General features: G+C 36.0%; 1 protein-coding gene across 19 annotated transcripts in view; it reads right to left on the bottom strand.

Moving 5' to 3' along the window:
* PHF21A (PHD finger protein 21A) overlaps positions 1-12,241 on the bottom strand; it is a 158,205-nt gene extending 145,964 nt beyond the window's left edge. For 3 of the 19 annotated variants that reach the window (XM_034417437.3, XM_087876720.1, XM_087876661.1), the window contains exons 1-2: positions 11,705-11,980; positions 11,063-11,373 (exon numbers count right to left, since the gene is read on the bottom strand). The gene's annotated coding sequence lies outside the window, so the exon portion shown is untranslated. Of the gene's footprint in view, positions 1-10,808; positions 11,648-11,704 lie in introns of those variants that run through there. The other 16 variants (XM_034417442.3, XM_087876612.1, XM_034417438.3 and 13 more) reach the window with 9 other exon arrangements.
* Positions 12,242-13,761: the final 1,520 nt, after the last annotated feature.

The following is a 13,761-nucleotide window of genomic DNA, read 5'->3' as shown; positions in this document are numbered from 1 at the left end:
GACTTAATATAAATACATACAGAACAAGGAATTTATTACACCAAATGTGATCCAGCAATCACAGCGTTCACCATACTCAGCTGTAAAACAATTATTTCTCAGTGTGACCCCTCTATAAGCTAAGCAAAATTCTATATCCATTAACAAATACATAAACTAATTTGCAAATATTTTGCACATAACATTAACATAGTTATTATCTTTGATATTTGAAAAACGTTAAACTATAATTTTTGCTATAAATTTATAAAGTGGCCTTTATAAGCTGCTTTCCTCAAAGATTCTAAAAATAAAACTACATCTCAAGTTTAGTTCAATGCATTGTCCAATTATTATTATAATCATTCTGCAATATGAACTAAAAATCAGTAAAGAAACTAAACAATACTCACAGTAGGAAGGGGACTCTGAATTAGCAATGTGCAAAACTTTTGAATACAACAAATTCAAAGTAACCTATTTCAAATGAGATACAACTGTGGAGGGTGGGGGACAAAGTAACCTGTCTTGAATGGAGATTTTTTTTCCAGATTAAAACTACTATTCTGAATGTAAGATGCAGTCTGCACCCAAAGAGTTCCAAAATACTTGAAACAGCCCATTTTGCATTTGAACTGGATGTTTTGCAGCTGATTCAGTTCAAAACATTTTCAGCTCCGAACCATCATACTCAGCATCCAATCACCAATAGCCATGCTGGGTGAAGCTACTGGGAACTGAAATTCAAATATCTTTCATCTCTGCTCCAATCCATGATTACTATATATATATATTCAGAAAATCAACCGTAGTTTAGGTATTAATTTATGGTTAAGCCAAAAATGGCAATGTAAGCATTCCTAGAAAGAAATTTATTATTTTGTTTATTATTACTATTTCTTGGCCATAGTTCCTAAAATAAATTCCCAGTGTAAAGGTAGTCCACAATTTATGATAAAAATTTCCACTGCTAGCAAGACAATTGTTAAGTGATTTTCCACTCCATTTTACAACCTTTGTTGCCACAGTTGTTAAGTGAATCATTGCAGTTGTTAAGTTAGTAACAGTGAATCTGGCTTCTCCATCGACTTTGCTCGTCAAAAGGTCACAAAAGATGATCACGATTACCACAACTGTCATAAATACATGCTAATTGCCAAGAATCCTAATTTTGATCATGTGACCACAGAGATGCTGCAATGGACATTAAGTGTGAAAAACAATCATAAGTCACTTTTTTCAATTCTGCTGTAACATCAAATAGTTGCTAAATGAAATGGTTGTAAATCGAGAATTACATGTTCAACAAATAATGATATAAAAATAAAGCTAGAGATAGGCAGAGAAAATACAGGTAGTCCTCAACCAGCTCCCACAATTAGGACCAGCAACAGTGGAAGTGATTAAGAGAAGTGGTCGCAACTATGCTTATGATATTTTGTTTTCCTTTGCTTTACAGACCTGCAAAGGTCATAAATGCAAGGACTGGTCATAGAGTTATTTTTTCAACACTGTTAACTATGAACAGTTGTTAAACAAGGCAATCGCTAAACAAAGAGTATGTGTAAGCACAAAATTACATTTATTCTATGGATGTATAGGTGTTATTATCTGTGTTACTATAAATATGTGGCTTTTAACTTTTAAGACCCACTAAAAGCCTGCATTCTCTTTTACTTCACAGCATTCTCAAATATAGACTTTTTAAGAGTTCAAGTGGAGAGCCATATGTATTAGAGGGGGAAAGCCCAGAAAGCAAGAGTGTGGCCGCATATATAAAGGAGAAAAGTTAAAGTGGCTATTTTCAAATATTAAAAAACATTAACCATAAGAGTTACAAAAAGCTGGAAGCATTTTTCTGCCAAGGTCCTAAATATCAGCATGTTTTTCTAGTCAGATAATTATGAAAATATATTTTATTTTGTCCATTATTTCATAATTGAAAAATTAAAGTAGTTAAACCACAATCAGTTTTTCTGGTACTAAAACAGCAAAGTAGATTAAAGTTTCCATATAATGCTATTTTACTTTTATAGAAGTAATAGAAACACTTTCTGTATCAATAAAGCAAGTTTAAACATGCAGTCATTTGTGTTTAAATCTCATCTCATTTGTGATAGATGAGAGTATTAACCCATTATACTGTTAGAGATAGGTCAAGAATCTGTGTCACCTCCTTATCTATAGAAGCTAAATATGGTCACAGATCTTTCTATGTGAATCTCTTTTATATCCCAAACATGTTTTATCTCTGTTTGTATGTTTAAGTGTGGAATTACCTGCCATCACTGAAATCAAGTTAAATGAAGGATCAATAATATAAGAATATCCAAATGACAAGTGTTGTGTATACATCCAGAATCAAGCATGTAAATCAATACCATACAGTTTTAATCCAAAATCTGTGTGGGGAGATTCTTCAAACTACACAATGAGAATTCAACAATTCAATTAGTGGATAAAACTGAACAAAAATACCGTAACTGTTTAGGCATATATTCATACCTACTTTCTGTACACAATAACACAACTGCTTGTATGAAAAGGGAGAACTAAGACCAGTTAATTACGTTAACTATAATTAAGTATTCAGAAGTACCCATAACAATTGAAGTTACCCTACCACCATAGCAGCCCTCCAATCTTGATTGAGAGCTTTGCATCTTCAAGGGAGAGAGGTCCTCAGGGGTTTATTTTGAGTAGAATATTATTTCTTAAAGCATTTTACAACTTGAAAATATTTAGTTTCCACATAGGGAGTGAAGATAGTGACATGCCCGATAGAATAATGTGGCTTGTTTTATGGCAAAACTAGGGGTCCATGAAAATGACACCCAAATTCCTACCCTTCAGTTTGCAGCTTTCTCTGCACGCATTTTTAGCAAACTTTATAACTACCTGTTATCAAAGCATTTAAAAGGCTGATTCTAAAATTTAAATGTTTCCAAATTCACATGTACATTTACATTTAGAGGTGCAAGGGCTTGCCTTCAACCATATTTATATAGATGATACATCACCAAATCAATAAAATATATCAAAATATGAATTAGCTCAAAGAGACATTATCTTTTCCAAACAGGGCTAGGTAATTATAAATAACAGTTTAGCTTTATATTTTTATCACTGCCATTTTTATCACATTTACTAAATGAAAAGTGGTCATAAACAACTACATTCTGGAATTTTTTACTTTTAAAATGCAATTATTTTAAAATAATTCACAACATAATGACTACATGCCAGAATATACAGTCCACATGACACGTGGATGCAGTCAGATGTCCTTTTATTTTCCTCTCCTTACACCCACCTTAATCTGATACAAATTTGAGATGAGGATAGCAAAAATAGACAAACCATTTAATCCTGCACCTATTTGATGAATAAAATTCTGAGAATACCATTTAGAGTCAATTGGGGAGCTGTATGGAATGGAACTAAATTTTAAAATCAGCATCATAATTCCTAGTAAATTCAGAAGTTTATACACTCAATTCTATATGCCTGCTCTAAATCAAAGTTTTCATATCCTAAAATATAAAATATTCCCATAGAAGTAATTTCTAAATAATCTTATATATCTATGAAAATAAACATTTTAGCACAGCAACTACACTTTGACTGTTTCATCAAATATTCCAACTGATATATTATGTATATTGTAGTATCCTTATATTAAATTATATAATGATATATTGTCACTGATGAATTTCTAAGGTACTGTACAGTATATTATACAAAATCAGTAGTATATACTTTTAAATTTGTTCATTAAATGAAAATCATGTAACATATGAAGTCTCATTTCCATTTATTAGGACAGAAATTTCTTCAATTTAAAGTGTTTTGGTAAACATACCAATTACATCACTTAAAACATGTCTCTTAAAGACACATATTGCTCCAATGCTAAAAACCATTTGTTTACATTTCTCTTTCCCCTTCATCAAATGTTAAATACAAACCTGTATTTTTTCTAACAAGAAGTCATCTTGAAGCATTTACTATGAAATTTAAGAAAGGGAAATTCTTTAAATATTTTTTTTAAGATGACAACATCTTAAATGTATCCATCTATTTAAAATAACCTCCTTAGGGGTAGTGAAGAACCTAGAAACAATTTATGACAATTTATGTTCAAAAGGATGACACGGTTGTCACAGCATTTCACTACAGTGGCAGTACTTAAAACTTCAGCATCTAAACAATTATTTGGCAAAAAGAAGAGCAGTCTATAAAGTTTTGGAACATGGGAAGTACATAATAGTACATCGCAACAGTGTAATATGCAAAGCTGTTAAAAGTATAAGAGAGACATTCTATTGCACTTTCCTCTGTAGGCAGCAGAAGTATTGATGAAGCCTGCAGATGCAGCAACAGAACTGTCCATAAAAAGCCAAGACAGCTGTTGCCATGGCTACTATAAGTCAGTTTATCAGAAAAAATATTGTGATTACTCAGAAGTTTGGATTTAAAAGATCCTTAAGCTTGGATGGCTAATTGACTGAGGAGATCAACTATGATTCTGCATCCAAATATATTGTCTTCAAATAGCCATGGTTAACAATACTAGGATACACAGCAGGAGGGGAAAAGAATGAATCAATGCCTTTCTGCAATGCTAGTGCTCTTCAAGTACTGACAGTTTGTGTTCCATATGCAGTCAAAAAACAAAACACACACCATATTTTCAGTTTATGTGAGGGTTGGTGATTTTTTTTTAAAAAAAAATATAGCCCTACTGACAGAGTCAAAAAGAGTGAATAGAGTGTTAGGCCTCGTATTTTTTCATTTTACCACTTACACATTTCATCTTTTCTCATTGTTTTCCTATTCAGTGCAACAAGAGAGGTTTTAAAACCCATTTCTATTTTCATGGTGAGAACTATTTTATTTCACAGAAAGGGTAGAAATTAAACTTTTCTCAGTTGCTAATACATTGCTTGTTCTACCATCAATAGACAGAAGAAGTGTAACATTAGAAGTTAAATGGGAAGGTAGCAAAGGTTAACATATTGCAGCAAATTAGATGTAAGCTGTGTTGATAAGCAATACAAAAGTCACTATGGATCCCAATCAAGAAGATCTAAGCAGAATTCCATATACTATATATGACTAGTTTTCCCTTTGCTCCATATACATTTCCCAACCCCATTCTACAATTGCTAATGTCTTCTATCTTATAGAGAAGATTTGGGGAACACACTGGCAAGGGGCTGGTGCATTCTTCTGGACTGCATATCTATGTTGTTGACAACAAATACTGCATCTATTATCTGTTTAGACTGATAAAATATTGGTTTTGTCCTGAGTAACTAAAACAGAGATTGTATGGAATAAGTTTCCAACCAGTGAAGCATTTGTATAAATGCACATTTTTACTGTCCACTCTGAGTAACTTGAATATACTACATATTATAATCCTAAAATTCCCAGCTTTCATTTCCATCATGAGATGAATTCTGGTTTTAGATAATCACTGCCAGAATTGGTTGTAGAAGGTAATGAGTAAAGTATTAAAAAGGAGGCTACTGTTCACATTTTCAAAGTTGAATATCCTATAAACAACAGTCTATACAAAATCACGGTATTATGTGTCAAATAATTACTCTGCATTTTTTTAAAAAAGCTTTCAAAATGTGATCAATATAATGTAACAATTAATTGCATCTGTTCTAAATATAAATAAGGTTTATAAATGCAGTTATTTCTATATAGATCTCAAGTTCTTTTAAAAGTTTGAAATCTTACATTTAAGCCATTTCCCAGTTTTTAGTTTTAAAGAAGTAATACAAGATTAAAATGTTAGAACATATGACAAGGATAAATATTAAAACTTTATATTTATTCATTAAGCATTTCTACATTGCCAATGTCAAAAACAAATCTAGCCAACTCACATAGTAAAAACACAATATAATGTCCCATAAAAACACTACAAGAATTGAAAGAAAATAAAAATATGACACCAAGTGAAATGAGGGTGTAACTCTCAAAAACACCTAGGTCCTCAAAAACTTGCAAAAACACAGATGCCCCATAAATGATACAAGTTAACAACCAGATGGTTTTTAAATACCATAGCTACTGTAGGAATTGTTTGTGAGCATCTTTTCAAACATCCATGGATCTATAAACAAATTAAGGTAAGTTTAATTCTTCAAATACTTTGCTAAAGTATTTGTGAGCAATAATAAACATAAATAAAATAACAAAGATAAATAAAATATACAATACTTATATAAGTTTAATAGTAAAGAAGCCAGTTATGGTGCCTAGTCTAATATACAAAGCAGTAAGATAATAACTTGGGAATTTCTTTATTCTCTGACATATTTGCAGTCAATATATTCCTACCACATACTCAATTATCTGCAAACACATCACTCTCTAAATATCTACACAACTTAAAATATACCGTTCCCAAAATACTTTCAGCTAGAGACAAATTAATCAATTATTTCTCCTTGCAATTAATGCACTTTCAGGACCACCTCTCTCAACCTATCCCATGGGTTCTCACAAAAAAGACCTGTGACTGTATCCTGTGTTATGGAATGAACCTAATTTCCTGGCCTTCAAAAAAAAAAAAAAAACTCCTCTCAAAACATGGCTTTTCCATAGAGCTAACGCTGTGAAGGCTACCTACAGTCTACAAAAATGGGGAACATAAACAGCATTATGTACATAAATAAAAATCTTTACCTCAAAACACTTCAATCCTTTAAATTATCAATTTATGTCAGATCATATTAATTCAAGTTCTGAACTTCATTAACTATATGTAAAATGTGAAACTTGAACTAATGAAGAAGCAGTGATCTCTCTTTGCACCATGTGTTCTTTAAAAAGACAAACTATTCAAAAGCTTCTACGAGGCAAGAAAGAAATGGGTTCATATCCAAAATTTACAAGGAACCATGTAAAACAGCAATGTAGGGCCATTATAAAATTACAGTCAGCTGTATTTTTATAACAGCACCATGAATTTAAATGTCCAAATGTTAAAATATTCTGATGAAACCAAGAATTAACTACTGCTTCTCTTTTAAGTTAGCTCAGATATCTCAAAGATTATAAATCACATTCATTGTGAGTTTGTCCACTTGTATTATTCATAAAAAGTGAAAAGAAGGAAAACATGTGTCTTTAACCATATGAATTTCAACTTCACTATTGCAATTCTATACATGTCTACTCAGAAATTATTCCCATTGATTTCAGCAGACTTCCAGTTAAGTACATAGTTTAATAATTTTTTAATTAGGACTAATATGGAATGGAATAAGCGATGCAAAGTAATACCCTGAATACTTAAGTTCCCAATAAATTTTAGTGCTGAATTCCAAAAATACTAAACAAATTCACCCCGATTTAAATTCTCTATAGGTGCCTTACAATTAGTGCTTAGAAAAAATTTCCTCCATATGTATGTGAATGTAACAGTAAAACTTTGCTTTAGTATTATATTCTGTTATTAATGCTACAGTATAAGAAATATATGATCCAAAAATGCAATTAAACTTTTTCCATATAGAATTAAGTTAACTTCACCTGAACTTATATTCAAGTTGCATTATTTCAATTAAATTTTACGCATGCAATTAGATCTTAGCACGCTAAAATTAAAATAAATTTAAGAGATGGGTTACATCAAAATAATTATTGGAATTTAAAAACTTTTGTTTTTACAAGAAATAAATATTGAAGTCCAATAGTGAACACTTATGCAGTACCAAAATGTTAAGTGTTTCAATATCAAAATAACTTGTTATAATACTGAAAGAGAAAATAAGCTGATTCCACGCTTAACTATTGTTTTGAATATAATCTAGATCAGTTTCATTTAACTGGTGCTCCAAATAGGTTGGAGTCCAACAGCCTTAATACCTCAGTGGGAATGGCCAGTGAGAGTCAGGTCTAACTAGTCTAGGGGAAGCTGTTCTTGAAAACATGTCCCAATATTGATACCAAGTATCACATATATTTGTGTTTGCAGTGCAAAAATAGTGTGCTTTACACTCTGTAATAAAATGTAATAATCCATTATATTTAATTTGAAAGAATATAAACAAAAAAGGCAGAAGAAAGTCTGCCTCAGTTTCCTTGCATTTAAAATATGTCTACTCAGAAGACCAACCAAGGCTTATATAGAAGTACAGCCTTTGTACTTTGTACTTTGATCAGTTTTGAAGGCCATCATATGTAAGTAGTAAAACAGAACATACCCCAATTCATGATGCACTTCTGTTTAAAAAGTACATCTTCAATGTTGCATATTAGAGAAATGTCAAGATAGCCTTCGCCCCTTATTTTCCCATAAATACCCACACTTAGACCAACAGTCTAAGTTTTTGGCAATTATTATACCAATCAAAAGAACAAAACTTGCCAACCCCTTTCCAAGCAATTGGTCCATTTTTAAAAAGAAGCATAACAACGTACTATTTTCATTTCTCCAGACTACTATAGCCACTATTGTAGAAGGAAAGTTGAGCCTGAATTTGTCATTTAAGAACAATTATATATACTGCTACAATGTATTTTATTACTTTAGAGATAATACTTTCCAAAGTTTCTGCCAACTTAGATTACTCAAATCCATAGAAAGAATTAGAATTGTGAGGAAATTCTTAGAATGTGTAAAAATAAATAGTGCTTTTACTTAAAATTCTTAGTAACTATTTATGTAGTAAGACAATATTTTGTGAAAAGTATTTTAAAAAATATATTTAAAATATATTCAAAGTTAGAGGTTTGCAAAGTTCCTCACATGTTTAGCAAGATCACTAGTGTTTATGACAGCTAACTTTAGTTTCCCCTGAAATACCAGCATGTTACCAAGACTTTCAATCTCATTTCATCTTACTTTCCATAAGAACAGAACATTTAATATTCACTAATATACTCAGATTGTAGTGGTCACTATACTTAGGCCATTAGAAAACAAAAAAGAAAAAAATAAAGAAATAGTTAGAAAGTGAAACCAGACAAGTTCTGCCAAAGGAAATGATAAATAAAATGCAGGCAGTTCTATGAAAGTGAGTTCCTAAAACTCTTATTCTCTTTCTATAAAACCTTCTGGTGTCAAACTTTTTATTTCAAAAAGGTTGAAATTCCAAAAATACAATAGACATTTGTTTAAGATTGGACAGTACATATGGCAAAATACTGGAATGTGATATTACAGAATCATATGTATTTTGAAAATTGTTAATAATGCTTGCCCTAAAGCTGTTGCTACTCTTTAGTGTTACAGAATAATAGTATTTCAACAATCAGCTGGAACTGCACTTTTCTTGAATACTGTACTATAATACTAAATAATTTACTCTGATTTGCATGCCTAGGTTTACTAATTTCATATCTAATATTATTCAGTGGAAAAACACTTAACTTTATTATTATGTTTAGAATTTCCTACCTCATATTTATACTGTTTTGTATGAAAGAGTCTTAACTTTTTAAGATAACATCCTTATTGAAAATATATCTGAAAAACCCAATCTCAACAGCCAAGATCTCTGTATCATAATCAAGAACATAGATTTCACTAAGTATTAATTCATCAAAGTGTACAAATCATTACTTAGAGAAGTTTATTACAAACATGACACAGTAAACGGCAACAGCACATTTATTTGGGAGTTGTTTTCACTAATTTTACTAACAATTTATTCTCTGCATAAATATGTCATTTAAAATAAGGACTTATAACCTGCAATTTAAATGGAATGACATCTTCACACCTTTCAGAACATCCTTGTCACTAGCAAACCTCTTCATAACAGTATCCCAAAAGCATTACAGATAAATGCATACTGATCATAAAACCTCATTTTCTGTCACTTGGTTTAATGGTGTTGATCTAATTCATTTTTATATCCACAACAAAAAGTATCAATTGTTTAATCTTGAAACTAACAACTGAGCTGCAGACATGTAAAGTGGGGGAGGGACAGAATCCCATCTGTAGTAAGCTCAGAATAACAAAGAAACAAACACATAGAAAAGTAACAAGATACACATGCACAAAACAACCAGACCAAATGGCAGTCCCACATACACCCCCTACTCTTTGTACCTAACACAAGAGAAATGGGAGGAAAAGAGAGAGAGAGAGAAGAGAGAAGAAGGTACACATCTCCAGTCACTGCAAACATGTGCCAGAGCAGGAGTGTGAAATCCCAAAGGTGTCCTTGCACTGAGCTTTGTATCCATGCAAAATGGGCTGCCCCAGGGTGAGGGGGGCAAGAGAGACTTCAGAATAACAAGTTGCTGAAGAAACGGAATTTTCCCAGCACTACTCGGGCTACCAAGACAAATTAAAAGGCAAAAGGGGGGGGGGAGGGAGAGAGGGGGGGGAGAAAAAAGAATAAGGGAGGAGAGCAAAAACCGCCGCCGCAGCAGCTTTACTACGAAGCCTCGATCATCAAAGCAGGAGCATCTTCAAGGTAATAAAACTTCCTCGGCGGCAGCATCAGGGAAGAAGAAAATGAACCCCACGGAAAAACGGCCTAGAAAAAAAGATCATCCTGGGGAGAAGGAGTGGGGGGGAAATCGTCCTTTTCCCTTCCCCTCTCTTTGCAAAATGTGTCATTTCTCTCCCCCCCCAACACAGACACACACACACACTCTCTCTCCAATGTGTCACCTAACCCCTCCCGCTCCACCACCACCACCTCCTCCTCCTCCTCCTCCTCTCACAGAAACTTACTTCAATCCTCACAGGTGACAGAGAAAGGACATGCCCCCCTTCCCGCATCCCTAGGCATTATACCTCCGGGTGAGGGAGAGAGAGAGATGGGGGGGGGCGGGTGAATTACCCTGAAGTTGTGGTTCCTCATCTCCAAGTTGGCTCCGGAGTCTTCCATGGTGGACTCCCTCCTCCCAGCGCGCACCCACACACCATCCACCCTTTTTCTCTCTTTCTCCCCCCCACCACCACCACCCCCCGAAACTCCCGAGGCAGGCAACAGAAGACCGGGGGGGTGGGGGGGGTGGAAGAGAGGGGGAGAGAAAGAAAAGGGGGAAGAGGGGAGGGGGGAAGAGAGAATATCCAAAAGGTGGGATACTACACCCTGCTGGTGGTGGTGATGTTGCCGCCGAGGTGGTCTGGCTGGGGTCCCCCTGGCAGGACCTCTCTTTGAGGGGGAAAGGAGTCCTCTTCATAGGGAGAAGGCGGTGCAGCTGCTCCTCTGGGCCTCCCTGTCCCCCTCTTCTTGGCTCCTCTCTCTCTCTCCTCCTCCTCTCACTTTCTTTAATCTAAGCTGGGAGTGGAAGATGGTTGGTTGGTTGCTCCCTCCTCCTCCTCCTCCTCCTCCTGCTTTTCTCTTCTCTCTCTCTCCTCTGAGGGGTCCTTTTCCTTCCCCTTTCCCAGGGGGGCTCCTCCTGCAGAGGGGAGGAGGGGACAGGCAGGAAGAAAGGAACGAAGCAGAAGAGGCGCAGAAGAAGAGAAACTGTGACACAAAAACAAGCCGAGAAGCTGAACTCTTCTTCAATCCCATTCACCCGGCCCGGCCGCAGCACCCGCACGCCTGAATCCCTCCGCCACCGGCCCTCCGTTTTCTTTTTCTTTTTTTTTTTTTTCCCTCCCCTGCTTTGCTTTGCTTTGCTGTGCTTTGCTTTGCTTTTGCCTGGCCTGCCAGCGGCGCGCGCTCCTGACTCCCTCGCTTGCCCGCGCGCCCCCGACACAACTCTCTCGCACACAAACGCGGCTTACTTCGGCCGCTCTCCGAAGCGAAGAAGGAGCCGAGGTTTTTGGGGACAAAAGCGGAGGAGGAGGAGGAGGAGGCCTCCCCTTCAACCGGGGCTCCCCACCTTTATCTCCCCTATGAATGAAGGAGGAGGGGGTGGCCGGCCTGCTCGGGGAGAGGAGGGGGCGCCTCAAGGCTTCTCCAGAGGGACTACTTGACGTGTCGGTGCAGCGAATTTATTTCCCTTTGCCTAAGGAACGGGCTGTGGTGCGGCACCCATTGCCTAGGGAAAAAACCCGGATGTAAAGTGAGTGAAACTAAAGTAGAGTGAAGTAGGGCAGCAAACTCTCGCAGAGCAGCGGTAGCAGCGGTGGCAGGAAAAGATCACGCACCGGGGCAGGCAGAGGAGGGAGGGAGGAAACGAAGCAGGGCTCATGCACTGGGGCAGGCGGTGGGAGCAGCGGCAGCCAGAGGAAGCCAGAAGTGCGAGCATCTTTTTTTCCCCCCCTATTGCAAGTGGCTCTGCGCAGGAAGCGGATACACTAAGGAATGTGGAGAAATGCAGCCGAGCATCCTCGCTCGTTCGCCCCCCCACCCCGCCCCAATGTAAAGGATTCTGCACAGGAAGCGAATGCACCAGGGCAATAGGAAAAGAACAACAGCAGCAGCAGCAGCAGCGAACAAGCTGGTAGTGTCCTCGCAAACGTGCTCTTCACCCATTTGCAAAAGAATCCGTACAGGAAGTTGATGCACCAAAGGCAGGAATAATAATAATTATTATTATTATAATAAAAAAAAAAGAACAATCGCCCCAATGCAAGGGGCTTTGCACAGGAAGTGGATGCACCAAGGGCAGCGGCAACACACAGGCATCTTTAGCCTGGCGTACGGGATTTTTGCACAGGAAGCTGACATACCGGAGGAGGGAAAGGGGTGTGAGAGACCAAGAATTCTCACCATCATCCCAAACCGAGGAGCTTGGACAGGAAGTTGATGCAACAGGGCAGTAAGGGCTGCGAGGTTTGGGGAGGGGGGGGCGAGTAGGGAGGGAGAGAAAAATAACTATACATGCACCATTCTAACAATGGGAAGAGCCCTAGGATTCTACCTAGCTGAAAGAAAATAATCGCTGCAATAAATGGAGGTCATTGCTACAAAGTTAACGTATTTAGGGTGGCTGGGTAAAATTAAAAGGAGAGGGCGAGTTCTTGAGTGACTTCATAATAGACAAGCTGAGGTTATAGAACCATAGCTGACCACAAACCAGCCGACCATGTTTTAATTGAATGTATTGTGTGAACTGAGCCAGTGGGGTTAGTTAATGGTTGTATTGCTTGAGCATAAGCAGTTGGAACATTTTTGCAAATCCTGGAAAGCGTCTTGTGCAAGCACTACCAGAGAAATATCTTGCTAGTGTACCAAAGTAGAAGAAAGATGTATCATATTAGCATCCCAGGCATAACTTGAGTGAGCAGGGTGTACTCTGTAAAATCAATATGTATGTTTACTTACTTGATTGTAAGATTCTTTTCTTATCTGTGTTTATGTGTCTTAATGTTAGGTTTTAATTGAAGTTTATAATGCTTACGGTTGTTCATAAGATTTTCTGAGCACCAGAAAACTTCTGTAATTCTAAGCTAATGTTAGAAATTAAATTAACACAAAGTGAAAATAAGATTTATCTTTGTTATCCAATGTTTGATATGTTTGAAATTTTGTCTGTGTTGGAATTGCAATAAAGTTTTATTATAACTTTTTATTTATAAATGTACTTTTATACAAAGACTGTATACTTGTACTATATTTTGAATTAAATACTCAGATCAATTAGCCTTGATCAAACTAAAATTTGGATTCTAAATATATTGCTAAAATTCATGCAAAATAAATGAGAGATGTTTCATATAATTGTGAATAAAATATCATACACATACTGTATAATTTTTGCCAGATTGTATCAAACTATTTGCAGTACATGTAAAACTTAATGACATAGCAGATATATTTAGATTCATGATGTTAGATGTAATGTTATGGTTTGTTTTCAGTTTCAACTATGCATTGAGTTGATTATGCCCTTCAT

This window comes from Pantherophis guttatus, chromosome 1 (genome assembly GCF_059756535.1).
Source record: "Pantherophis guttatus breed Tessera chromosome 1, ASM5975653v1, whole genome shotgun sequence".
Lineage (NCBI taxonomy): Eukaryota > Metazoa > Chordata > Lepidosauria > Squamata > Colubridae > Pantherophis > Pantherophis guttatus.
The sequence above is the reverse complement of the archived record's forward strand: the minus strand, read 5'-3'. Positions and strand labels throughout refer to the sequence as shown.